Raw genomic sequence first — 9967 nt, forward strand, 5'->3', positions numbered from 1 at the left:
CAGTTAGAATCTAAGAGGTATTTTACTTGATCTCATCATTCCTAAGTCTCAGAACAACCCTAATCCTGTAGCCAATGATATGATTGTTAAAAATCATTGAATTTTTTTAATTTTCTTTTTATTCTTAGGATATGTCTTACAGTGTACAATTAAATTAATATTTTTTTTTTTTTTTTTTTTTTTTTTGAGTTGGAGTCTCACTCTGTCGCCCAGACTGGAGTGCAGTGGCCGCTCCCGGCCACCGCAGCCTCGACCTGCTGGGCTCCAGCAATCCTTCCGCCTCAGCCTTCCGAGTAGTCGGAATTACAGGCATGCACTACCACGCCCGGCTGATTTTTTGATTTATTGTAGAGATGAGGTCTTGCTGCCCAGGCGGGTCTCGAACCCACGGGCTCAGGCAATTCGCTCACCTCAGCCTCCCAAAGGCACAGGATTACAGGCTGAGCCACCGAGCCTGGCAAATTAATATTTTAAAGTCACATCGAATGGTTCCTTTCTTTGTGGCCAATATATAGCTAGGTTTATTTGTTTTATCTTACTTTTGACATTTCAGGAGCTGCACATTTCTAGTTGGTTGCAGTTTTTTTATTTTTTTTTTATTCCAGGAGTTCTGGTTCACAAGGCTTGATTAAACATTACACATAAAATTAATACAAAGACATGAAAAAAAGCAGTTGTCATCTAGAGACTAAGGGAACAGATACATTTCTGGGCTTTAGGAAATGTAGGTCTGATGGAGGTTTTTCTAGGACACGCAATATTCTTTCATATGTCTCTTGCTTATTGGGGAGCTCAATGAAGATGGTTTTTCCTCCAGTACCAGCAACAGTTATTAGCTCCAAGGATAGTGGGGGGGGAAGGAAAAATATTCACTTTTAAATTCAAATGATGATTAACCCATGGGCGCCAAGGACCCCGTGGAGCCCCCTGGGCAGCCACCCCGCCACCGCCTTTGCCGCGCACAGCTTTTAATGTCCTTGATGTACCCTAGGTGTAAGCCTTTTTTGGGACCAAAGTAATAAGCCTCTATAAAGAGAAGATAGGGACTTCCGGCAAAATGGAGACGGGGCAGCTCAGTCTGTGAGACTCTCCACCAAGGAGAACCCAAAGAGACTCTGGTTCTCTCCCTGGAGGCTGCAGATCCCATTGTTGACAGCCTGCTCTTCACACAGAGCTCGGCTGTAGACTTGAGCTGAGGCATCACCACGGTCTGGGCACCTACTGTGGCTGCCGCCACTGCCGCTGCCACAGGCAGCCATTCCACATTACACCGCCTGTGCCGGAGGTGAGCCATAGCCACTGCCGCAGCCACCTCCACGGCAGCCATTCCACATCCCACCGCCAGTGCCTGAGGTGAGCCATAGCGGCCGCCGCCACCTCCTCAAGGCAGCCACCGCCTCCTCCGAGGCAGCCATTACACATCACAAGGCCTGTGTCTGAGGCGAGCCACCGCCACCACCGCCACCGCCGCCGCTGCTGCTACTGCTGCCACTGAGTCAGCCATTCCACATTGCACAGTGAGTGCCTGAGGCAAGCTGCAGCTGCCCACTGCCAAGGCAGCCATTACACATCACACGCCCGTGCCTGAGGTGATCCACGACTTCAGACCTTGAAGCCCCTGCGAGCAAGATCAGCTGAGGTCTACTACCACTGAGACGTCCAGCCAGGCTGTGGGTCTCCTCCTGTGTGCCTTGAGGCAACATCTCCCTCCCCTTAGGGGCAGGAAAGCAGCTGAAATAAAGACCGTCTGGAGTGAGGGATAACACCACCTGCTGGCGATTCAAGGTAACAACAGCAAAAGGGGAAAAATGGAAGCCTGACAGACACAGGTCAGATCTGAGTAGTGAAGGGGACAGTTGTGAACTGAGTGCTGATCTAAACTGCCATTCACAACAGGCCAGGGGCAACTGATCCTAACTGTGAACAAACTTACCAGCCTGAAAAGACAGCTAGAAATCAGAGGTGAAAGGACATTCAACTTAAAAGAAAAGTGTCAGAGTGTGCTTGATTGGTTCTGTTAGTCTACTGACTTGATGTCATTTCTTCTGTTTTGTTCCCCCCCATTTTTTTCTCCTTCTTTTCTTCTCTCTGTAAACCATATCTTTGTATAGAGGAATAGCACACCAATAAGGAGGTTGGTAAGCTTGTATGTTAGTAACATTGTATGTTTTCGGGTTTTTTTGTATGGGAGTTGGTTAGTTTGTAGCCGTGGTCTATTGTTTTTATACGTTCCAATTTTTGTCTCTCTCTCCATTAGTTGGTACACTCATCTGTTTTCATCCTCACTCCTCTCTCTCTCTCCACCCCCCTCTTTCCCCCACTGCCTGCTTCATTCTCTTCTCTCTGTTAACCACATTTTATTTCAGGGAGTAAACCTACAACCCCACTGCATGGACAGATTGCAAGGCAGTGGGAAGTGGGTTTCAGATTATTCACACACCTGTCGGCAGATACCAGGACCTGCAGATAGATTTTGAATCACAGCTCCCCCCTTAAGTAAATCTCAAAACTACAAAAAGGACCACCCCCAAGCTACAGTGCAACTCCAGAATTGAACAAAGTAAGAGGACATACATAAAGAAGAATAGGAGATTGAACAAACAGAAGTAAAAACAACCCCTCCACCCCTGAATAACAGAATTAAAGAAGACAGTGACATGGAGGGAAGGAAAAAGTAGGGAAGGGGGAAACAACAACAACAACAACAACAACAAATGCACAAATGAAGAAAAGCCAAAAGAAGAATATAGGTCTCACGCAGACCCCTGGGAGGTCAGACACTGAGAAAACAGACTTCGGAACACAAACAATGAAGAACCCCCAGAATGACTGGTCACATGAAACAAACCCAGACATCAAGACATTAATAGAGAGAATAAAAAAAATCAAAGAGAGATAAGAGGAAAATAGGAAGGAGCTGATGCCAGAAATAACAGCAGTAAAGAATACTGTGATGGAAATAAATAACAAACTAATATGCGTGGAAAGAAGAATTGGCCAAGCAGAAGAAAGAATCTCAGAGCTCGAAGAACAAAATACAGAACTAACCCAAACTGTCAAAACTGCCAGAGTCCAGTTCCAGCCAGGTTCAGGGTACCCCAAAGGTGGAGACAGTGTCGGCGATTGGGGGGAAGAAGAAAGAGAGAAAGAGAGAGAAAGAAAGAGACTGGACTCCGGTCTAGTGAAGAAGTAATGTGTGTTATTGGGAATTACAACAGGTCTTTTATGCACAAAGTCAGATGTGGGAGGGGCGTCCCTCACCCACCAGAAAACTAAATCCACGAAAACTTAATCAATGATTGCCTTTAAACCCTTTTCTTATGATAATCTTAAAATCCCATAACAAAGGATAACCTAATCCATGACTGACATATTCTATAAACCTTTTCATCCTAAGCTGATTGATTTATGCCAACTTAAACAATTCTATAGAAGCTTAAGTATTTACTTTACAAATGAAAGTGGCCCATCCCAGAATGTTTGGAATGTGGCCCAGTCCAAAGTTCACAGTGGGCTACCTGCAAGTAACCCAGCCACATTCTTTCAACAAAATGACTGTCTTCTAAAACTATATTCTACAATTTACACCTTCAATAAATGCTAAGATCATGACCCAGAAGCCTGTGACCAATACTAAGGCTCTTAGATGTGACACGAGTTTGAATTATAAGTTGTGTGAAAGCCAAAACTGCAGTTTGCAGAAGAATGGGAGCAATGAGCTTCTAAAGTTAGCTTGTGTTCATCCTGGTCTCAGAGTTTTTATGTTTTGAGCTCACAGGAGTTTAATCTGGTTAGTGTTGAGTAGAAATGGGCAGGAAATGGGGTCAATAGCTACTGAACGCATCCTAGTGGTCTCGGGGTCAACGGCCCTTCCTGATCCCTAACGCTCAGTGGGCCTCTGTGGCCAGCTCCCAACACCTCCCCCTTTTTTATTTTTTAGCACGAAACCATGAAACTCCATATTGCTCTTCTTTAGCACCCTGAAGATGATTGGGAGTAAACACAGCAACAGAAGAATCACTGCTCCACAAATTCCCACATTGATGAGTATAGACATTGATGATTTTTGATTAGCAAATGATGCCTGAATTTCTTGATGTAATTTAGTAAAGTCTATACTCAGGTCTGAATGCTTCCAAATTCCAAGTTACTTTGTCCCAAGTATGGACAGATTTAACCTCAAAGTGACATTGGAGAGCCAATTTCTTTTTTAAGATCACAAGTTCTTGCCCTACTGCTAAAACTCCTTCCTCCAAAGCACTAATCTTACTTTCCAACTTCTGGTCCATGATTTCCTGAATAGCTATGGCAATAGAAACGTTTTTAGACAGCCAATCAGCAAACGTAGTTGTATGAACTTCCCTAGATAATGCTACAGCTCAAAAGTAGTTATTAAAGCTGTAACTCCTAAAATTAAAAGTAGCCAAAAATCTTTTCTGTCTTTCTAAAAGAGTGTTAGCCTCATACAATATCTGTAAACCATATGCATCATACCAATGAGATGACAATTATACAAGAATCACCAAATAAGATGACTGCTCAAGAATAACAAAACCTTCATAAAAGACATTAGTTAAACAATTAGTTAAAAATACACCCAGTGTAAGACACCTTATAAACATTGTGTAGAGCCATTAAAACCCCAGTCACTAATATATAGTCTTTTACCAGGTACAGTATAGTCCACCTTAGAGTTATAAGCACAGTCTCTCCATTTCAGGAAGCTAGTATCTCGCTGGATGAGTGACCAGTCCTTTTCCATATCATTGAAGGGGCAAGCAGGTACGCTGAGAGGTGGTGTCCATTAAACACAATTGAACAGTTAGGGTCACAGCTGTGATTGAGCAAAGACATACTAGCATACAAGCCAACACCCATTTCCTGCATCTCTGCAGTACAGATGGCGAAAGAGTTGCAGATCACCTTGTCCTGGGTTTGGCATCAGATACAGTCACACTTAAAGCAGTATTGGTCCCTCAGCTGCTTCTGGGGCTCCTCACTGGTCATCAGCATATCCAGGTAGCAGATGGTGAGCTCTTCTCCCACCTCGATGTCTCAGACTGCACACAGTAAGTTTATTTTATGTTTTTGGTCCTGCATTCTTTTCTCTTCTCAGTTGTTAAAGACTTTAAAGGCTGTGTCCAATAGTTATAGTTGAGGGGTTTGTGGGCCCTTTTATAATTTTTGGAGTTTGTGCCAGTGCTGACTGAGAGATAAAATACATCCAAAAGAATTTGTCCTTCCGGTCTAGTCTGCTTATTAACACCTATTTTGTAGTTAGCAAACAGGATTCACTTATATGATTCCTTTACTTCCATCTGGGAAAGTTGAACTTGAGAAAAATTTATCATAAGAAGATGACAAAGAAGAATTTTTAACATCCTTATGTCCGAGCCACCCCCTTGAGAAGAGACGTGGGGGGGGGTGAGAAGTCTGGAGGTTGGGATTAGGTGTCATGGCCTTTGGCACTCACCGCTTCTCCAAAGGTAAAAGAGAAAGACTGGAGGCTGGGGTCAGGTGCCATGGCCTTTGGCACCTGCCCCTTCTCCAAAGGTTAAAGAGAAAGACTGAAAGTCAGAGTTAGGTGCCACAGCTGTGAATGCCTGCCCTTCCTTTCCAGATAAAGGCGAAGGGACTCACAGAACAGATTACAGGAAACAAGAGTAGTAGGGAAGGCAGGAATTGGAGTTGTAGGAGAAAGAGGAGAGGACAAAGGAAGTGAAAACCCTTATTTTCTTTACATTTTTCTCTGGTCTATTTCTTTGATTCAACAGGATTCATGCCACCCATCTCAGTCTTTGGGTTAGTGGGGGCATTTCGAATGAATCTATCAGGAATCCAAACAGGAGTTGATGTATCCTGTGGAAATATGCAAGCATATCCTCTCCCACTGGTTGGTAATATATCAGGCCCTCTCCATTGGCCTGTGAGAAGATCCTTCCGTTTTACCATAGGTTTAACATTTCCTTCTGGGTTCCAGTGTCTAGCCATAGCTGAATTGCTTGAAGAATCCAAATTTAAATGGTTTACAACAAATAAAGCATGATTTAAAACATGATGAGAATAACTATACCTAAACTCCCCCTCTTGTAATTTATATATTTTATTTTTTAAAGTTTGATGGGCTCTTTCAACTATAGCTTGACCCTGTGGGTTATAAGGAATTCCTGTAGAATGAAAACTATTAAATTGAGAACAAAACTGTTGAAAAGATTTTGATGTATGCCGGAGTCAGCTCCACAGAGAGAGTCAGGGCCTCACTGGAGAGAATCGGGAATGGCGACAAAGAAAAGACAAAGATGACAGGAATCCTCTTCCTGGGGAAAGCTCAAGACTCTGCCAATTTTTATTCAATTCTTACAATCTTATATAGTTTTTTAACTGACTCCCCTACCCACAAAAATATCCCATGTTACACATTAAATGTTTGCATCATTTTTTCTTTTGTTTATGGGGAAGTTGATCTTTACAAGTTTCATTTTGTTTCTTCCTGCTACCAGGTGGTATAACAAAATACCAGCTGCCAATTTATCAGCCACATCCTATGACCCCTAGGTCACCTGAATCTCTTCCCTTTGCTATTCTATTTCTTTTCCTTTACTAATCTATTTTCTTAATTCTACCCTTATATATACTTTCAGCAGCAATATATTGACTTGTTTTTTCTTATATATAACCACCCTTATCTTACCCACTACGAATTCTTAATACTATTAATTAAAAAATTTAACTTTCTTAATTCTAATTGCCTTATCTATATTACTTGCTATTTTCTTATCACCTATTTTACATTTTATATTTCTAAACAAAACATGTCTAAATCTACACTTATATATGAAATTAATCTTACTTCTAATCCTAAATGTATTTAATTTTAAACCTACATTAAGTGTATATAATTTTAAGTTTACTTTAAAACTTAATTATTTCCTATTCCTTATATTTAACTAATACCTACATCTATATTAAACATTTATCTTTTAATTATAACTGCTATTTATTTAATTCTAATCCTTACTTTAATTTTAACCTTCTTTCTAATTAACCTATAATATTTCTTAAATCAAAAGGCATGTCTGTGACTTGTTTTTCCTGAAAACACCTGTTTTGGAGACACTGTCTCAGTTTCTCACTTCCTCATCAATCACAACTGTCAATGTTGTTACTTATAAAGGGTGTGAGGAAGTACTTGTTATTCCTTTTTAGCTAAAGGTTGAAAAATTTGCATTCCCTTGTCCCTTCAGGGGGGAAATTTTTGCTGTTGAGCCCGTTTTGCATTTCTATACATAGGTTTACTGCTAATTCCACATCCTTGCACATTCTAGCTAATTCTTTTATTTATCAAGGGAAGTGTTTTTCAAGCCAAAGCACGCATTCCTTTAAGGCCAAAAGGAGTCCTTCAATAGGATCCATGGGGTTCTGCCTCCAGCATGGCCACTTCCCACTGGGGCTCTGCTCCCAGTCAGCATTTTTCCCATTTGTGGGTAACCTCCATTTTGCCTCGTTAGGGTTTGCAGCTTCCGGCAGATGTATATGCAGGACCATTATCAGTCTTAAGTTATTTTGGCATACCTAATTGTGAGAAACAAAAAAAAAAATGTTGCACCACATCCTTGTAAGCTTCTCCAGTTCTTGCTGAGACTAAAATAACATGAGAAAACGTATCCACAGTAACATGAACATAAGACAATTTTCCAAATGTAGGTACATGAGTTACATCCATTTGCCATAATACATTAGGTTTTAATCCTCATGGATTAACTCCTGCTGGAACATTAACAAAAGTAGGATATGCTGGACAATTCTTGACAATCTGCCTTGCTGCTTCCCTAGGTATCTGAAATTCATAACATAAAGCAGTAGCATTTTGATGATGAATATTATGAGATAGTTGAGCTTGAGTGACTGCCTCTGTCCCCAAAGTTGCATAGATGGCAGGTTTTTTTAAATTATCAGCCAATTGATTACCCTCATGTAGAGGTCCCAGAAGGCTGGAATGAAATTGGACATGGCCAATGAAAAATTGCTCTTTTCTAACATGAATCAATTGTTGCAGTTGTATACACAATTCCAAAATTGTGGTTTTACTAGCAGGAATAGTTGCTGTCTCAATATGAGGAAATAGCCCTTGAACATAACAAAAATTAGTATACAAATTAAATCTCTTGCCTTTTAGAGCAGTAAAGGCATATAAGACAGCTCTTAATTCTGTTATTTGTGCTGAAGTCTCTGAAGTACTTAAAACATGAGGTTTGTCATTAATTACTGCCACTGCTTTACCATTAGAAGAATCATCAGTAAAAAACAATACTGCTCCCTCTAGGGGGACTAAGGAACATGCATGAGGAATAATTATAGGATTACATTTCACAAACTGCAACAATGGGTTTCTAGACAAATGAAACAAAATTTGTCCTCTAAAATCAATCAAATCCACTTGCCAATCATCATTAGTTTGCAACAAGGTTTGAAACTGAGTTTTGTCATATGGGATGATGATATTATCCACATATTTTCCAAACAATTCCATGCTTCTCTGTCTTCCTTTGATTATTAGCAGAGCTACTAAGTATGGATAAGATGCTAAAACTTTTTTAGAGGAAACTGGTAAATGTAACCATTCCATAGGTCCTTCCTGCCACAAGCACCCTGTTGTGGTATGAGAAGTAGCCAACACAATTAATTCCCGGGCCTCCATGACTGGCTCCCAACAAAAAACATGGAAAAGAAACTCAAAGATTGAACAAAACTTTCAAGAAATGAATGATTACTTTAAGAGACCGAATGGAAGAGTAATTGGCCTTCCTGAGGCAGAGAAACAGAGGTCACACTGGAACAAACATTTCATGAAATCATTCAGGAAAACTTCCCTCATCTCACCAAGGATGAAAAAATTCAAACACAAGAGATTCAGAGAACCCCTGCAAGACAACAAATGAGAAGACCAACTCCTAGACACATAATAATTCAACTAAACACAGTAGGTATAAAAGAAAAAATCCTAAAGGCAGCAAGAGAAAAAGGTCAGACTACATACCAGGGAAGACCAATTAGAATAGCAGCAGATTTATCTACAGAAACCCTCCAGGCTAGGAGAGTTTCAAGCCCTATTTTCAAAGTTCTAAAAGATAAACAATTTCAACTGAGATTAACCTACTCAGTCAAGCTAAGCTTCATCAGAAGCTAGACTGACCAAGGAAAAAAGAGAAAAAGCCCAAATCAACACAATCAGAAACACAAAAGATGAAATCACATCTGACCCTGAAGAAATACAAAAGATCATTAGAGACTACTATGTATACTTGTATGGAAACAAACTTGAAAACCTTCAGGAAGTGGAGGACTTTCTGACATCACACAACCTGCCTAGGTTGAAACAAGAAATTGAGACCCTAAATAGATCAACAACAATCAAGGAAATTGATTATGTAATAAGAAAACTACCTATAAAAAAAAAGCCCAGGTCCAGATGGCTTTCCAGCAGAATTCTACAAGACATTTAAGGAGGAGCTGATACCAATCCTACTGAAGGTATTCCAGGAGATTGAGAAAGATGGAATTCTCCCAAAATCATTGTATGAAGCTAACATCACATTGATACCCAAGCCAGGTAAAGACCCAACAAAGAAAGAGAACTACAGGTCAATATCTTTGATGAACATAGATGCTAAAATTCTCAACAAGATCCTAGCAAACCGGATTCAACAATGCATCTAAACAATCATCCCTCATGATCAAGTAGGCTTCATCCCTGGGATGTAAGGCTGGTTCAACATTCGTAACCATAAATGTAATTAAATACATCAACAGATGTCAAAACAAAAACCACATGACTATATCATTAGATGTAGAAAAACATTTTGATAAAATCCAGCACCGCTTCTTGATAAAAACCCTCGAACATCTAGGCATACAGGGAACATACCTCAAAATAGTAAAAGCCATCTACAAGAAACCCACAGCCTGC

Source organism: Carlito syrichta, unplaced genomic scaffold (genome assembly GCF_000164805.1).
Source record: "Carlito syrichta isolate Samal-C Ts95f unplaced genomic scaffold, Tarsius_syrichta-2.0.1 Scaffold309710, whole genome shotgun sequence".
Lineage (NCBI taxonomy): Eukaryota > Metazoa > Chordata > Mammalia > Primates > Tarsiidae > Carlito > Carlito syrichta.